The sequence below is a fragment of the Procambarus clarkii genome, chromosome 26, assembly GCF_040958095.1.
Source record: "Procambarus clarkii isolate CNS0578487 chromosome 26, FALCON_Pclarkii_2.0, whole genome shotgun sequence".
Classification (NCBI taxonomy): domain Eukaryota; kingdom Metazoa; phylum Arthropoda; class Malacostraca; order Decapoda; family Cambaridae; genus Procambarus; species Procambarus clarkii.
Genome location: NC_091175.1, coordinates 17,300,475 through 17,309,021, shown reverse-complemented (window position 1 = coordinate 17,309,021; position 8,547 = coordinate 17,300,475).

The window sequence follows — 8,547 nt, the reverse complement described above, 5'->3', positions numbered from 1 at the left end:
GGTAGCTAGGACGGGTGGTTCTTGTCCAGAGTTGAGCGGCAGCGCATGTTCAAGAGTTATCCTTTTAAAATCCTTAAACCAAGCGGATGATAACAAAAGCTTAGGATATTTTACATATTTAGGATATTTTACAAACTTAGGGTATTTTACAAATTTAGGATATTTTACATATTTAGAATATTTTATATATATTTAGGATACTTTATATAGGATATGTTACATAGGATATTTTACATAGGATATATTTCGTCTTTTTTGCTTTCTTAGTTTCTACCAAAAGTTTACCTGGTTGATAATAGTTATCCACAACATCTCAGAAGAGAGAAAAAAGTTTCTCCGTCGACACGCGGCGTATAGTCTGAATCGTTCTCGACTTGCAATCGAGAACTCCAGGTTCGATTCCCGGGCGGGACAGAAATTATTGGGCGCATTTACTATTACCTAAGTCAACTGTTCACCTAGCAGTAAATAGGTGGCCAAAAGTTAGGCATCTTAGTTCAACCTTAGGAGGACCACGATATAAGCCTAACGTTATATATATATATATATATATATATATATATATATATATATATATATATATATATATATGTCGTACCTAATAGCCAGAACGCACTTCTCAGCCTACTATTCAAGGCCCAATTTGCCTAATAAGCCAAGTTTTCATGAATTAATGTTTTTTCGTCTACCTAACCTACCTAACCTAACCTAACCTAGCTTTTTTTGGCTACCTAACCTAACCTTACCTATAAATATAGGTTAGGTTAGGTTAGGTAGGGTTGGTTAGGTTCGGTCATATATCTACGTTAATTTTAACTCCAATAAAAAAAATTGACCTCATACATAGAGAAAAGGGTTGCTTTATCATTTCATAAGAAAAAAATTATAGTAAATATATTAATTCAGGAAAACTTGGCTTATTAGGCAAATCGGGCCTTGAATAGTAGGCTGAGAAGTGAGTTCTGGCTACTAGGTACGACATATATATATATATATATATATATATATATATATATATATATATATATATATATATACACTGGCTGCCAGTCCCCAGACAAGGAATTAAATTATTATTAATTATATACTGCATATGAGCAAAGCTTAGAGCATCTCCTCAGAGGATTCGAACCCAGGCAGCCCTAACATGTTCACAGATTTGATGAAATAACTAGACCGAAAAACGCACCACGAGTGTCGTCGGGTGTTGGTCAGTCATGAATATATTTTATATATGTATATATTTAATATATGTATATATTTTAGTATATATAGTATATATTTTATCGTGATTTACACACATGCTTATGTATCACTATGAACGCTTACATGACCCGACCAGGATTCGAACCCATGGCATCCAGGAACACCACCGCGGTATTGTGGACGTTTGGGGATGAATCTTGGACGTCATGGGTTCGAATCCATCCTGATCGAGTCAATTAGAGTTCTTAGTGATCTTTGGCATTCGCGTTCCTGCAGCCTTTGTTACACACACACACACACACATATATATAATGCGAGCAAGCTTGAATGGTCCCCAAGCATATATTCAACTGAAAAATATATATAATATATGCGAACAACCCTGAACGGTCTACAGGCATATATGCAACTGAAAACTCACACCCCAGAAGTGACTCGAACCCATACTGCCAGAAGCAATGCATCTGATGTACAAGATCCCTTAACCACTCGACCAACACGACCGGACAAAATATATATATATATATATATATATATATATATATATATATATATATATATATATATATATATATATATATATATATATATATATATATATATATATATATATATATATATATATATATATATAATATATATAATATATATATATATATACCTTACGAGAGGCAGTGTCCTATAGAGTAAACGATGAGAAAATTATCGACAGCATTTGTGATTGGCATGAAAGTTAAATGAATGACAGTAATGATTGTTTACGGACCACCTCGGGGTCCGCAGCTGCGTTTTTGCTCTTGGCGGGAACTCTTTGCTATCTCCCATTGCCATGTTTATTTCATCTGTCTGTCTCTCTCTCTCTTGTCCTTCTCTTCCATGCATAAAGATTTTTAAGCGTGTATTCTCGCCTAAATATGCATAGGGTGTTTAGCTTCGGCTCCTTGGTCCCAAACTGTCAATCAAATGGCGGACAGTTTTGTAAGGTTATTGGGCTCTATCATATCTACACTTGAAGCTGTGTATGGAGTCTGCCTCCTCCACATCACTGCCTAATGAATTTCATTTGTTAACTACTCTGCCACTGAAAATGCCTCTGTGGGCAATTGGGTACTTAGTTTCCCCCTGTGTCCCCTTGTGCGATTGTGTGTGGAATACTTTCGTGTTGATTTTCGTGCGTTCGGTATTGTTTCTTTTTGCTTTGTTCTTGCTTAAATTTTAGAATTTTCATTGCTTGAGAATTTTTTATTTTCAGAATTTTTTATTTTCAGAATTTTTTATTTTCAGAATTTTTTATTTATAAATTTTTATTTTATTTTAATTTTTAATATATTGCTATCGATAATTCTATAAAAAAAGAACAAAAAAAGGCGATTTAGGACACGGAGAAGGAATAAATCTTTTAAAAATAATATATTTTAATTAATACACAATTACTAAATCTTAATATGATAGAATATTGTGGCATTTAAATGGGATTGAATCATCCGCCTTGGATTCTATGGCTCACTACCCACTGGAGAATGATGATGAGGTTTTCATGGTCTAGTGTGTGTGTATGTGTGACTGAGGCGCTCAGGGACGGGGGTTCGATCCCATTCAAATGCCACAATATTTTCTCATATTGAGATTTAGTAATTGTGGAGGTACCTGGTCGAGTAGGTTCCTGGTTGAGGGGGTACCTGGTCGAGGAGATACCTGGTCGAGGAGGTACCTGGTCGAGGGGGTACCTGATCTATGATGCAATTATTCACGAAAACTACTAATTTTGTCAACTTTTCATACTCAGTCGTGATTGATCTAACCCACACCATAAGAGTGGAGAAAGATTTCCTCATATATCAGGTTGTCCTTTCGTTACCGGTCATCACCCTCTATCCGAACCTCTGGGTGCTCTCCCCTTGTAACCGGATATACTGAAACTATATTCACGAATCTATGCTCCGGTTTACGTAATATTTAACCAATTTTTCTGCATACTTCTCAAGTCTTGGAAGTTGTAAAATGGAATTTTTTTGAGCATTTTTTCCAGAATTTTGTATCGTGCAAAGGTTGGCTGTATTTTTTAATTACCTTATTTTGCATTTGTGTTAATTCCGAAGAGTTGGGCCTCCTACTCCCCCTCGTGCGGGGGGGAGGGGTGTCTCATCATTCCTGTAGGACCATATTCCTGCTGTAGGGTTTGAAGTTGCACATACATTCATCTTTCCTTATTTCTTCTATCCTCTTTCTTCACATCCTTAGTAATCTTGCTCTCGCTCCTCTACTCTACATTCATCTTTCTCTGCCGCTCGTTATTTGTTCTTGTGCGATTCCTATTCCTTTCCTTCGCCTCACCAATTCCCTGCTTCCCTCTTCAACCAAGGATGTAAACAAGGAATTCAAGAGACAGTATAAGAACATAAGAACAAAGGCAACTGCAGAAGGCCTGTTGGCCCATATGAGGCAGCTCCTATTTATAACCACCCAATCCCACTCATATACATGTCCAACCCATGCTTGAAGCAATCGAGGGACCCCACCTCCACAATGTTACGCGGCAATTGGTTCCACAAATCAACAACCCTGTTACTGAACCAGTATTTACCCAAGTCTTTCCTAAATCTAAACTTATCCAATTTATACCCATTGTTTCGTGTTCTGTCTTGTGTTGATACTTTTAATACCCTATTAATATCCCCTTTGTTATGTCCATTCACCCACTTGTAAACCTCTATCATGTCACCCCTAACTCTTCGCCTTTCCAGTGAATGCAACTTAAGCTTTGTTAATCTTTCTTCATATGAAAGATTTCTAATTTGGGGAATTAGTTAATTTTGGGGAATTTGGGAATAATTAACAAATTTTAGTTCAGTGGTGTTGACAAATGGTCCAGGCCAGCTGGTTCCAGTCTGTTGTGCCTTCTCTTGGCCCGGCTTGGCATGACTTGGGCTGGCTCGGGCTGGCTTGGCCTGGCTTGGCCTGACTTGGTCTGGCTTGGCCTGGCTCGGGCTGGCTTCGCTTGTATTGTCAATATGTGTATATCTGAATCTTATTTTCATGTATTCCAGCCACTATGAATATATCCCAAAATAGTATGTAAGTATACCTGCCATAATTATAGCATTCACATAAATTATCACAAATATTACTCAACGAGGCAAATACTAATTTGAGTATTCAAATTCAATAACTCTTTGATTATTGTATTCCAGAGATGAGTGATGTTTCATGAGCCATCTAACCTAAGCTAATCTAACACAATATAACCAATCCTAACCTAATCTAACATAACATGACCTAACCAAGCTAACCTAAGCTAACTACATAACCTAGCTGGCCAGACCAGCTGGGCAACGCTAATTCATCAGACCTTAGTTACTCCACCGTCTCCCTGACCAAAAGGTTGACCCAGCGCGTGACCTTTGGGCCGTGGAGGAGACGGTAGGTGACCTGACCTGACCTGCCAAACTCACTCCCCTCCCCTCATCCTGCTTCCCTTGTTTGTTCAAAGGCTCTAGGGGGGCGAGGCAGGGCGAGGCAGGGCAAAGCAGGGCGAGGCAGGACGAGGCAGGGCGAGGCAGGGCGAGGCAGGGCGAGGCAGGGCGAGGCAGGGCAAAGCAGGGCGAAGCAGAACAAGGTGTTAGAGGAGAAATAGGCTGAAGCGAAACGATTAAAAGCAATATGCAGATTTGGAAGAGGAATAGGCTAGTGGTAGATAAATTGGGAGAAAGAAGAGCGAGGGAAAGGAAAAGAAGAAGCGAGAGAGAGTAGGAGAAAAATAAATAGAAAGAACATGAGACAAGATAATAGGAGAGAGAGAGAGACGCTGAACCACTGACATGCGTAATTTTAAATACGCATTTTCCCATACCATTTTTAGTTACATCAAAATAATCTATAAGAGTAAATACGCCATCAGGCGATCTTACACCTAAGAGGAGGAGAAGAAAGAGAGATCAAGAGAAATGGAAACTGGAGGATAACGAGGAGAATAGAAGAGGCGAAGTAAATAAAACGATGAGTGAAGCATTTTCAGATAAAATAAAAATTATAATGAGCAGACAGTTGATGAATCTGAAAAACAGAGATGAGGAAGCTGAGGAATAATCAGATGATGAGGAATGTGAGGACTGAAATAATACTATAGTTGTGTTATATAATTAAATATAACACAACAATTGGGTGCTAATGAATAATTTATCTCAGTTTACCTTAAAGCATAGTTTTTTTTTGTTTTTGTACAGGAAAAGAAAACGGTACCATCCTGTATCTTCCTGTGCATGAAGGTACAGGAACAGATTACTTCTGACTCCTGTTAGCAGGCTGAGAGCTTCCCCTTCCCATAGCTCATAGTAAGCCTTACCCTACTAGGTTCCCCCCCCCCCTGAAACATGACCCGCCAATCGCTTAGCAACCAGGTACCCAATTACTGCTGGGTGAACAGAGGCAAACAGTTAAGGATTGTCGCCTAGTTAATCGTCCTTGGCCAGGAGGATCGAACCCAGGACCAGATCGCATCGGCCACCACCAAGACCGAAACGACGACGTTTCGGTTCGTCCAGGACCATTATCAATGATCACACCACTTGATAATGCTCCAATACGGACCGAAACGTCGTCGTCTCTCCATCTTGCGAGTTGCGGTTTGGTCATCATAATTACTGACCTCTGTAACGAGACCCTTCGACACAGAACCTGTATGACCCGGCGAGAGGTCATACAGGGTCATACAGGGTCATACAGGAGGAGGTTATTTGCACAAAGGCCTAATCTTCTCGTCACTGACGGAAGGGTCATCTAACCCTTTCCAGAGACAATGCCGAAGGGAAAGGGGGAAAGGGAGGGAGAACTCAGGAAGGAAACAGCATGAAGTTGAGAAAGGGGGAGGGGGGGGGGGTAGTGAGGTGAATGAATAGGGGAAATGCGAATAAGTAGGGGAAAGAAAAGGTAGGCTATGGACTTATAAGGTAAAGAAGAAACATGTGGGTGGAGGTAAGAGGCAAAGAAAGGGAAATAATTAAAATAATATGGAGATGGAAGATGGAGGAGAGGCAAGCAAGGGGAATAATTAAAGAATTGGGGCGACAGAGTAATAGCGAGAGAGAGAATGAGAGACAGAGACAAACGGAACGAGAGAGAGACAGAGGGGAGAGAGACTTGATTTGAGGGGGAATAGATAGAGAGAGAAAGAGCCTGTCCACACCCAAATTCACCATCTAATTCTAAATCAAATCATTACATATTGTTTGTCTTTCAGAATTTAACCTATTAAATTGTCCTATGCAAATATTTAAATCATAAGGAAAGAATTTTTCTATCATGTATATTATTTTATACGTGCTTTGTTCCAAAATATTATTTCTGTTCAATTTGTTCATGATTTCTGACTCTTCCCGTTTTTTTTACTTTAGTGTTCTGCGTTCTTAAATTCAATTTAATTTAAATTTCCCAGTCATCTCTGGAATTCCTCACATTCCAGAGCTCATATTTTTCAATAACTAGCGTTCAATGAATCTAGTATCTAAATATAGAAGGATTTTTTCTAAGCATGCTGTGATTATAAGGATTTCAAGATTGCAAGATTTAAACCTTCCAAGATTCTAAGGATCTCGTGATTCCAAAAGTCTATGAATCTCGGGATTCCGATATTTTAAGAATCTCGCGAATGTCAAGATTCCAGTATTCCAAAATTCCAAGATTCCAAATATCCCAAAATTCCAAACCTCCGAGATTCCAAACATTCCGTAATTTCAAGCATCCAGAGTTTTCGAGAGCTCGAAGACACATCACTGAGGCTTCACTTCAGTATCACTGAGGTGAGGCTTCAGACCTTCAGAGCGTGACAAGCTGGTCACGTGGCTGTCACGGGGAGGGAATGGGGCGTAGGTGTGGGGGGGGAGGGCTGTTGACAGTAGTGACAGGGCGTAACGAAGGGGGTAACGAGACGTGACAGAGGTGAGAAAGAGGTACGTCATCCGCTTCTATCTTCATCTCTTTCTTATCCTCCTCTTCCACACATAGAAACTCTCCGGCACAATAAGAAGGAGGGACATGAGAAACAAAATAAGAGATGTAAAGGAAGCGTAGGAAAGGAACAGGAGGAAGAACAAGGCTAACTAAAAGGGAAGGAACGAGTGCTAGGATAACATGGAACAGGAGGAAGAACAAATTGTTTAGAAGCAAACGAGGTAGATGAAGAACAAAAGAAGAGAAGTCTATTTATCAAGAGTTGGCATCAACAAAGGTGGAGGCGATATGAGAATGAAAGACGATAAATAGGGAATAGGCAAATGAACAAAGGAACTGGATTTTTTGTGGGGGCGGATCAAGGGAGCTGTTAGTGCTAATGGCTCCAGAGGCAGACTTGTTGCGATTGACGTTGTTATTTAATTTTTATGTTATCTAGTGTTCTTCCGTTGTTTGCTACGTTATCATGTCCTCTCCCCAACCCTCTCCCACGTCTCCCTCTCTCCCCAACCCTCTCCCACGTCTCCCTCTCTCCCCAACCCTCTCCCATGTCTCGTTCCTCCCATGCCACGTGCCCTCCCACGCCTCCCAACTCCCCCCTCCTGCTGACAGCTCAGGCACGGTGCCAATGAGTGATGAGAGTCACTCTGCTCTGCGAACTTCATTCACTCGAGTACATGTCTGGCTTCCTGCTCACCCTTCCGCGCCTCTTCCTCTTCCCATATTTACCACTTCTCTGTTCCCCGCTTCTTACCATATCCAGGGTCTAGAGAACATATCCAGGGTCTAGAGACCATATCCAGGGTCTAGAGACCATATCCAGGGTCTAGAGACCATATCCAGGGTTATAGAGACCATATCCAGGGTCTAGAGACCATATCCAGGGTTATAGAGACCATATCCAGGGTCTAGAGACCATATCCAGGGTCTAGAGACCATATCCAGGGTCTAGAGACCATATCCAGGGTCTAGAGACCATATCCAGGGTTATAGAGACCATATCCAGGGTCTAGAGACCATATCCAGGGTCTAGAGACCATATCCAGGGTCTAGAGACCATATCCAGGGTCTAGAGACCATATCCAGGGTCTAGAGACCATATCCAGGGTCTAGAGACCATATCCAGGGTCTAGAGACCATATCCAGGGTCTAGAGACCATATCCAGGGGTCTAGAGACCATATCCAGGGGTCTAGAGACCATATCCAGGGTCTAAAGACCATATCCAGGGGTCTAGAGACCATATCCAGGGGTCTAGAGACCATATCCAGGGGTCTAGAGACCATATCCAGGGGTCTAGAGACCATATCCAGGGGTCTAGAGACCATATCCAGGGGTCTAGAGACCATATCCAGGGTCTAGAGACCATATCCAGGGTCTAGAGACCATATCCAGG